We start from the raw sequence: 10721 nt of genomic DNA, 5'->3' as shown, positions 1-10721 counted from the left end.
CTGATACTACGCTTGGCTGAACTCTAAATGGAAAATTTTTGTAGACACTAATCAGTTTTGTACACAGTGAAGTAAAGTTCCCAATAGATGGATAAAATGTACCTGGTATTACTTTTCTAGGGCAAAAGCTTGAATCTTTGTCCTCAAGGTTACAAGCGGGAAGTAAATTCTGCACATCAGTACTTGCAGCAAACAAACCGACTGATTCAAAAGCTTTTTTTGAACCCAGAGAGGTAATGTTTTAGAAAAAGCACTTTAAAACTCCTTTCTCTTCTGTCTCTGTTTCCAGCTGCAACAGCCAGTGGATTTGGTTATTTTTGTCCCACTGGTGTTCTGAGGTCCTGGCAGTCATTGAGAAACACTGCCTGGAATGAACAAATTATGCCTCATATAACTGGAAATTAAGAAAGAAGGGAGGGTTTCATCTTCCTGATTATCGTAAGTCTAGTTTCTAGGGAATAACTTCAAAACTGGAGGTTGTGCTTTGATGTTTCTGAAGATCATATGGTATGACCAACTACCAGTTTTTGTGTTACTATGCTCAGTCAACATGATTGTTCTTTGGATGGGTGATTTACCAGCTCACTCTGTTGGCATGTTTGTTTAATCTTAGTAGCAGACTGCAGTGAGAAGATTGCCACAGGCTATGATGTGATTTTTCACGTATTCAGGTGTTCATTAGCAGTCTGTTGCTGAACGAAGTCTCTCCCTCCAGAGCTGGCAGAATGTGATGAGAGAGGTCCTTAACCCTTGCAGTGCTGTATCACCTACTTCAGCTTCATTCATTAAATGCCAGTGGTTTTTAAAGCGTTTCAAGTTGGCCTGGTTGATTTTGTATCAAAACGGGTGAGAAATGCTTACCTGAGCTGTTCTGCCAGCTTTGCTCTGAAAGCAGTAACCTCAGGCAGAGGAGCTGTGATAAATGATGGGAAACTGTAACACACACAGCCTCTAGACACTTCTCTGCAGATAATTTTTTACTAGAGCTGTAGCTTTCATTGATTTCCAGAAGTGCTAAGCTTCAAAATGTGTTGAAACAGGAAGAAACTTGTAATGAGACTGGAAACAATTCATGAAGAATTAACCACGAATTAAGCTCAGTTCAGAAATTTATTTGATGGCTTTGAAAGCAAGTTAAATACCTTACTCTGATACAGCAGAGAAGTATTTAAGGTCAGAAAAATGGTTGTGAACAGAAAGGATATCTTACACTTTTCAAAGAAAAAACCTTGTGTTTTCTTGTTTTGCTGCTTCCTCCTTGAACAGACTTTTACATTTCCAAGAAGAGTAACATCTGATCAAGTAGATGGCATGTTTTGGTATTTCAAATGCTTTATTTAATTGCCAAAATCATATCATGGCTGCCTCTGTCTCTTCCAGTTGCTCTCTGCCCTTACTAGAGCACTGTTATCACTTTATGGAACTACACAGAAGTTTGAAGTGGAAATGAAATTTATTTTTTACCTAATGACAGTTAATAGTTTTCTGCATTGTAAATTTGCTTTCATATCTCTTTCAGTTCAGATTAAATGGATATTCGCAATGTACAAGGTCCATTATAAATTGGCAGATTGAATTCAGGAATCCCTGTGTGAAATTCTATGGTTTATACGCAAGAGTTTCATATAATTAACCGGTTAATATGGATTAATAATTTGCAACTTTCTCCTCTTCTTTTATGCTTATTCTGTCCTTCCAAAGAAGTTACAGAATTCCAGGAGTTAATTACATCATTCACAAGACTGCATACATCTAAAAAATAAATGACCTGCAAACCTCCAAAACCGGATCTCTGGAGTGCAGAGCTGCTGTACATGACTTGTTTCTTTGATATTGCTTTCTTAATTTTTTGGGTTGCTCATTGTCACTATATACAGAACTAGGCAGATTTAGTAGAATTCAAAACATTACCATTTTTGTGCAGGATATTTAACTTTTTTTCTGCTGTACAGTTTCTCAGAGTTATTACATTTTTCTAATCTTAAAAATGTAGAAAAGTAAAATGTTGCAGTTTTTTTTTAGGTCACTGTCATGATATTTAGACATGGCATTTACAAAACTATCAGGAGATTTGACAACAATCTCGGGCTGCATTCAGTTGGATTGACTTCCTGGATTGTTGCTTATTTTTATAATTTCTTTAGAAACGTTGCTCTTTTTTTGCTTCTTTTTTTTTAATAGCAGGGATGAGGCACCCACCTCCCGATCACCGCACACAAGGAGAACAATGGATATTCCTCCTGTTACTCAATAGCTTAATTGTTAAAGTGTTTGCCGGGGAAGGAGGAAAAATTAAATCAACGGGCTTCTCAACCTCCTGCTTGCCAGAGGCTGGGAGCAAGGCTGTACTCCTCTCTCCCTTTGAATCAGGGTTGCTGTGCAAAATATAGTGCAAGCCTCCTGAGACCAGGGCAGAGGGAAGATAAAGACAGGCAGGACATGGATTCCCACAGCCTGTGGAGCAGCTCTGCTGGGGCAGGTGAAGAGGCAGTGGACGCTGTTTGCCCTCTGAGGCCATATGCTTCCCTCTTGGTGTCTGACTGGTCAGAGCACACAAGCCTGGCTACTGGATGGTCATAAGAAGGTGCAGGTGGTGCTGGGCTGGGTGCACCACATGTCTCGGGTCAGGAAAGACATGCTGCTCCTCAGCCTTGGTCAACACAGCAAGGTTTGGTAATGGACAGGGAGTAAGGGGTAGGAAGAGTGCAGGGGTTGAGTCAGCTCATGGTTGGAGAGACAAGGGTCGCAGGACGTGGTGGGGATGCAGCAAGAAGAAACCCAGGAAAATGAGTTCAGGCTATAATGGGTCTGAGCAAGACCAACAAGAGGTTCACCAGAAGGAGGGGTTAGACTTCAGTCAGTCTGTTCAGGCAGTTTTATCAACAGGAACCCTATGAGAACCAATCGCACAAACAAGCAGCTGATTAACTTGACCAGTTGTTGCTATCTTAAATCTGATGGGCAGATATTTTTAGGGGAAAACAGAGTTGACATATCTATGCAGCATAACCTTTTTTTTTTTAATCTGAGGAAACTCTTGCAGGGAGTTTCAGTGCTTGCAGCCTGCATGTATACAGCTGTGCAGTACACTTTGCAGTCAGACTAGTAGTACCCCAGTTATAGCTGTACCACGTCCACATCTGGTGGTTATAACTCATCCGAGTTATAAATACAGCAACTTTTGCGATTAAGCCATCTGGGACAATTTCAGAAGTCCAATCTTTTGCTAAACAGTTTGAAGTGCTTTCTTCCTAAATACTAACTCACATGTTTACTGCCTACATAAAAACTGCTAAAAGTAGGGCTGCTATGCACAACTGGGATATATGAGGCTTTAATTGCAGAGTATGACTCAACAGGAGAGCATAGGGAGTCGGGGTGGGGGCTGAAGGAGGGACTGGATAGCGACAGGACACAAAGGTTTATGCGTGCAAGAGAGGAAGCCTGGGGCTTTGGAGAGTTTCCAGCTAAGGTCCAGGTTGAAATGCAGAAGACCTGTTTGAGTCATGCAACCCGGAGCCAGATTTTGACTCTCAGTGAAATAACCTTGGTGGCCTACAGGGAAATATAGATGGATTCATTAATAGGTGCCCCCAGGGAAGTGGTAGGTGCGTGTGGTTCTGGCATGTGCAGCCACGGAACAGGAAGGGTGGCGGTGCTGAGCTGCTGATGTCTGGGGAGTGCAGCACAGGGTAGGGCGCCCAGCAAGCCTTTTGATCAGTGCATGGACTTGGCAATCCTGAGGCTCACTCTTGCCAAGGCTTGGATTTGTGAAGAGATTCTGTAATGTGCAACCATTCCTTCAGGACATGTGATTGAAATTCATGGTAGTTATGTGTAAAGTTTGCTAAATCCAAACACCGACTCCTCCTCCACCCACCCCCAACACCCTCCATCCCACACACATGCACACACTACATTACAGGTACATTAGTATGCCTGCTTAAAACTTTGCTGTGTATCAGTGATTCTATTTGAAATGCAGTGAGTGAAAACAAGACTTAACAACAAACTACCGAGCGGTACCACCATGTCGATGGGATACTTTCTTCTCAACTTCTGGCAAAAGAGTAATTGCCCCAAAGAACTCATTGCATTATTCTCGGGGATGCGATTCAAAAGATTTAGATGCTATGTCTCTGCCTTCACTGATGCTATTAATTGGTTTTGAGACACATCCCCATTTTGTCATTTCTAAAGGTGAAGGCTGTTCTGTGTTTTGTTAATGATGACAGCATTACTGAGAAAAAGGAAGGTCTAAAATATTTAACTTTAAGAACATGACAGATTAAATAACCTGTGGGGTCCTAATAATCATCAATCACAATGTAGGAGATGACAAGGTGAAATTTCTAAGATGACATTTTGTCACTTGGGGTAGTCACTTAAACTGACAAAAGCTATACATTCTGCTCTGCAGCTTCTTTACTCTAATTGGGCCAATTTTACTATCATGCTATTATCCTGCACAGCAGAACTGGTGACAAACAAAGAAGCTCTTGTGATCTCAGTCGAATATTTTTCCATGAGCTCAAGAAAATATCTTCTTTGCCAAAAAAGAATGAAAATTGTCCCTGTATTTTGTGACTGGCCAGAAGCCCAAGGCTCATGTCTGTCTGGAAAAAGTCTAATCTGTATTTTTAGTTCCTGCTTGCTTATCGTGGGATCTTGCAGAAAGGGCCACAAGTCAGGGGAACTATAATCACATTTGGGATTTTCCTGTTATGTGTTGAAATAACTTTCCTCAGGATTTGGCAGAGGAAAAAGAGGGTTAAACTTCCATTCCCTCACTCTTCACAATTTTGGCAGTCTGCTTTAATTTAGCCTTATTTTCTACTACACACCAGCACATAATAATTCCCTTTAAGCATATAACAACACGAAACTTGTGTTAGCACATGTTTCAGTGTAGTTATTTGGAAACTTAATCCATTTTAGAAATGTTCAGACTTTGGAAGACAATTTATCGTCAACGGCTACATGAAGAGTAGTAAGGAAGTGGTTCTATAAGTTGTTAATGTAACGTGAAATCCTGAAACATCGTTAAAACTAAAAACATCTTATGTATTACTATTCAGAAACTTCGGGCAAAAATATGTTTAGTAACGCACGTTTGTTAACATGGAACAAAATTACACTGGAGTGTAACATGGAGTGTATGTGGAGTGGGCATATATCCAGCTGATCTAAAATACTGTCATTTCACGGAAGTGTTAAGCTGTTCAAATGTATTGCTACCAAGAAACAGTAGTTTATTACAATAAGCATTATTTTTCTGCATGACAGAAGTAGGAAAATGCCATTATTGATGCTCTTCATGCCTTGGACAAAGATTGTCTTTGTTTTGTTCACTGAACAAGATGTTTATATTCATTGTTTTGGAGACACTGAAATTAGAAAACTGAAGGTAAATATTTCTCTTGATCCTTTAGCACATTTAAGTGGCCAGGGTTTAGATTCAGTGGTGGTGGTGGTGGGGAGTAGTTAGTCAGCATTACGTAAGGCACCAAAAATTGTAAGTCACACTACCAAAAACATTATGGTAGTGTCTCTTTGGCTGAAGAGTTACATCTGTTTTCCCAGACTTTCACTCTTACCTTTACTCCATCTAAGTATGTTACAATTCATAGAACCATAGAATCATATAATAGTTTGGGTTGGAAGGGATCTTTAAAGGTCATCTAGCCCAACCCCCCTGCAATGAGCAGGGACATCTTCAACTAGATCAGGTTGCTCAGAGCCCCATCCAACCCGACCTTGAATGTGTCCAGGAATGGGGCATTTACCACCTCTCTGGGCAACCTGTTCCAGTGTTTCACCACCCTCATTGTAAAAAATTTCTTCCTTATATCCAGTCTAAATCTACCCTCTTCTCGTTTAAAACCATTATCCCTTGTCCTATCGCTACAGGCCCTACTAAAAAGTCTGTCCCCATCTTTCTTATAAGCCCCCTTTAAGTACTGAACGCCTGCAATCAGGTCTCCCCAAAGCCTTCTCTTCTCCAGGCTGAACAATCCCAACTCTCTCAGCCTTTCCTCATAGGAGAGGCATTCCATCCCTCTGATCATTTTTGTGGCTTTCCTCTGGACCTGCTCCACCAGGTCCATGTCTTTCCTGTGCTGAGGACTCCAGAGCTGGATGCAGTACTCCAGGTGGGGTCTCACCAGAGTGGAGTAGAGGGGCAGAATCACCTCCCTCGACCTGCTGGCACCGCTTCTTTTGATGCAGCCCAGGATATGGTTGGCTTTCTGGGCTGCGAGCGCACATTGCCGGCTCATGTCCAGCTTTTCATCCACCAGTACCCCCAAGTCCTTCTCTGCAGGGCTGCTTTCAATCCCTTCATCCCCCAGCCTGTATTGATATCGGGGGTTGCCCCAAGCCATGTGCAGGACCTTGCACTTGGCCTTGTTGAACCTCATGAGGTTCACATGAGCCCACTTCTCAAGCTTGTCCAGGTCCCTCTGGATGGCATCCCGTCCCTTAGGCATGTCAACCACACCACTCAGCTTGGTGTCGTCTGAAAACTTGCTGAGGGTGCATTTGATCCCACCATCTATGTCATTGATGAAGATATTAAACAGTACTGGTCTCAATACAGACCCCTGAGGGACACCACTCATCACCAATCTGCATCTGGACATTGAACCAGAGTACTAATTACCAGCTCCTGACTTCAGTGAGAGTTGTTTTGTTAGCTAAGAGCTCTCACATCTCATTTCCAGGTACCCTGCTTTTAATTCTGCCTTCCTGAACTTCTAGGTCAAGTCTGCCTCCTTTTTGTTACATTAATGCTGCTTTCCATATGAAGTATGCTCATCTCCAACCTCTGCAGCTACGTGGTGCTCACCCAGCTCTAGCTGAACCGAGTGCCCATTGTACCTCCGACCCACTTGAGCCACCAGCGCTGCTCCTCAGGGCATGACTTCTGCTACACCATCAGTGCACAGCTCCACTGCTCCATGGTCTTCTTCAAGCCCATCAGCGCTGCATTTCTTGCTGTGTCCAGACCAACAGCCACAGCTCTCATTCTTGTCCATGCCCTAAATTCTGCCATCCCCAAATCCTGTTCCCCTGCCTCCAAGCCCATTACCACTGCTCTCTGCTCTTTCTCATCAGTCCTGTCTGTATCTCATTCCTATTTGTAAACCCTCTCTATCTGCCTACTGCAGCTTTGCCTCTCTTTCTTCCAAGGCTCCTGACCTCTCTCCGAGGTAGGTTGAAAGCCTCGGCAGGTTTATCTCTTCCTCTTAGGCTGGCATCCTTTCTTTCTCTCTCAGGAGTGGTGAGGTGCCAGAGCTCCCTGAGCAGCTCAGTTTTTCCTCCCAACCTCATCCCTTCTCCTGGGCTTCTTACTGAAAAGCCACAATAAACTGTTGAAACCCGAAAGGAAGGATGCCATCCTTATGGGATAAGGTCTGGTCTCAGCTGAAAAACCCTGTTATTTGTAATAAATTTTTGAGTTGGTAAATGCCAATTACTGCAAAAGCAGTGCATCAACAACATTCAGACTTCTTAGTGGTAAATTAAATTAAAATCCCGGTGTGTGGCTAATAGCAAGAATGGGATGTGAAAAACTGCCTAAAGCAGGGCACAAACAAATTTAAGCTCATTAAGGAGCTACAAGAAACTTTTAATTCTGAAGTTGGAATAATTTTCGTAATCACAGATACACTACGGATCAGCACTGAAGGCTGATAATGAGGACATATATTTTGGTGGCACAAGACTTCAAAATGTATGATTAAGAAATGAAATGTATTATGAAGGAGTCTGCATCTAGTAGCACACATTCCAGCAGAAAATTCTTCCAGGAGATGACAGGACTTAAAAAAATGTCTTAAACAGGACTGACAAAATGCAATATACTAGTTATTTGGCAGTGCATAATATCTTTATTTAGAACAATAAAGTATATGTATATAATGTAAATTCCAAATTTGAACTGGTATAAAAAAGGATCTGGGAAAACATCTATCTTTAAGAGGACATATATATACATACACATCACATTTTATAAACTTTGTTGATTACCTTCAGTCAGAACGTAACTATGCAAGACTGTGCTGACATTTACATTGAAATAAATGAATTTGCCCATGATATAACCAGGAAACGTCTGTGTCTCTATCACTAAAGAGTCTGAAGTTTCCGCGTTCCATCAATTTGATAACATAATAGCAACATGCCACCATTACTGTAGATCTGCATTTAATAGAGAGTTGAATCAGATTCCTGAATTGAAGAATGTTGGATAATTCTTAAATGTAAATCTAACTCAAAAATCTGTATTTTACATATACAGTTAGTTTTTCAATTTAATAGTTGTATTGTGTGTACTGAACAGTTTCAGCATATTACAAAGAGAGAGCAACAGAGAAAACAGAGCTGGTAAAGATCAGAATCTAAAAAATGTGCAGGTTGTACACATACTCCGTAGTATAGCACATTTTATAAGCTTACTTATAAAATGACCTTGTGATGAAATAAGTACCATTAATTTATTCAAGTAAACACACATCTAAAGTAGCACATTGAGTTACTCAGTATATCACTATCTGCTTTTTATTCTCACAAGGCCACTATTAATTGCATGCAAAGTTCAACTACTCCAAAGGAAACCTAAAAATGTTAGTTTCTCACAAAACCACAGATATCTGAAAAACAAATTTGGTTGACTTTGGTATAAAAAATACAACACTCGCTTTTCCCCAATTTCATTTTAAGAGAAAGGGTGTCCATTTTCTACCTGTGTTAATGCATGGGCTCTGTCTACTCAAAAAGACGACTAAAAAACTGATCACTCTTCAGAAGCTGAATAGCTTACAACTGAATAAAGAAGCAATTACAGGACTATTTCTGCCATCCCTACTCCCACAGAACAGTTACTTATTCTATTTCCATTGATTGCAAAGATGTCTCACAGGTCAGTAGCCTTTTAAAATTTCACTACATCCGCAGTAAGGGCCTCCTCACTGCGTAGAAAAATTGGGCACAGAAACTTTCAAATAATTTCACAATCACATTTCCAAGTGCCATGCCATCCACTGTATCCACAATGTCTAGAAGTGTCCTTCTGCTTTGCAAAATGATTGTGAACACTCAATGTTTTGTTCAGATCTCTCAAAAGGGGGTGCAGAGAACAGGAAAACCATGAGCTCCAACAACAGTTCTGCTACTCTATGTGTCATACTACTTTGGTGCATATTCAAAGAACAATGTGATGTGAAGTTGGAAGGTTTATACATGAGTTTTCTTTCTGTTCTCATGTAGCCTTAAATTTGCCTTGCTCCATGGAAGAGATTAAAGTATCTGACATTATCTGAAAGTGACTTAGCTACTATTTTAAGATGTTACTCTTGGAAGGTGAACATTTTGCTGCAGTGTATCTGGGTTTAATGTATGTTTCAATTTACAACTGATATTTTCTATAGTATTGAACAGTAGACTAGGGAGCCTAAAACATCGTACATTTTGAATATCAAAGTATAATTTGGGGCACACCGATGTGCAACATCAATGTGTATTTGATTTTCTGGAAAAGATGCATTTAGAAAGACTAACATTCTTACGAACAAAGAACATTAGAAAATACAAGATTTTTGTTTAACTGAATCTAAGAAAAATACTGTAAAACTTCAAATGTATAAGCTTGCTTTGAGAATGTGTTGTATGGCAACACGAAGTATTTAAGGTTCTTGTGAAATGTGTAAGGATAATTGCTTCCATTTACTGTGGATACTTTTCTGCTCTGTCAAAACCAATATGCAGTTATTCTCCGCATTAACAATAAGGTGCAAATTTCCCATGAATTAGGTCATGCTGTCATTTCTTTCAGGGTAACTCTTAAATAAGTTTGAAACACAAAGTCTGAGGGCCTTGTGAGTAAAGAACTACACAATGTCAAATGAGACTGAGCTGCAGATGGGGAATTCCGTTGTTTAATTTTTGCAGAGCTAAAATTTGGAATGCGCTTGCTTTTTAGAAGTGGTGAGCAACCTTGATTATTTCTTATGAAGTGGTGAGTGCTCCAGCATCTTCTGAATAAAAATGAAGGCCTCATTCTCACACTAAGCTTCTTTTGGTCTAGTCTGAGAAGTTCCTCAGATGATGCAAACCCCAAAGCTATGTTAATGTTAATGGAACTATGCTAATTTATACCAGCTGAGCAGGACTTGAGGACCCTTTTCTGACACCCAGGAAGTGCAAAAAGGCCTCAGTATAAATAAAAAATAGTTCCACATGATCAAATCCTTATATCAGTGAATTCACGAGAAGTTTTGACATTGATCTCAGTAGGGTCAAAATTCCATGCAGAGTGGCTATATGCACACATAAGCTCCGTCATCAAACATAGTACGGTTTTGAGGTTTTTTCTTTTTGATAAGTATGACAGACAAATCAGTTTTACCAATAATATACACACACACACACATACACGCACACACACATATATATTATATGTATGTCATATTCTTTTTATGCATGGTTCTCAGAAAATTCAGCAGATGATTAAGAATTCTTAAAAAATCAAGTAACTATATACTTTAAAGAGAACTCCAACTTTATGCAGAACACAAAAAGTGTGGTGTTTTTTTTTTAAGTTTTCAAGTTACTTAAACTAAAACTCTTGCTGACCTTGTCAGTTTAATGACAGATGACAGTTTGTCACCTGAAGTGAGCCACCTTTACCTTCTGAAGTACAAACCCCTAACACAGATAAA

This window comes from Gymnogyps californianus, chromosome 1 (genome assembly GCF_018139145.2).
Source record: "Gymnogyps californianus isolate 813 chromosome 1, ASM1813914v2, whole genome shotgun sequence".
In the NCBI taxonomy this organism is placed as follows: domain Eukaryota; kingdom Metazoa; phylum Chordata; class Aves; order Accipitriformes; family Cathartidae; genus Gymnogyps; species Gymnogyps californianus.
Note: the sequence above shows the minus strand (reverse complement) of the source record.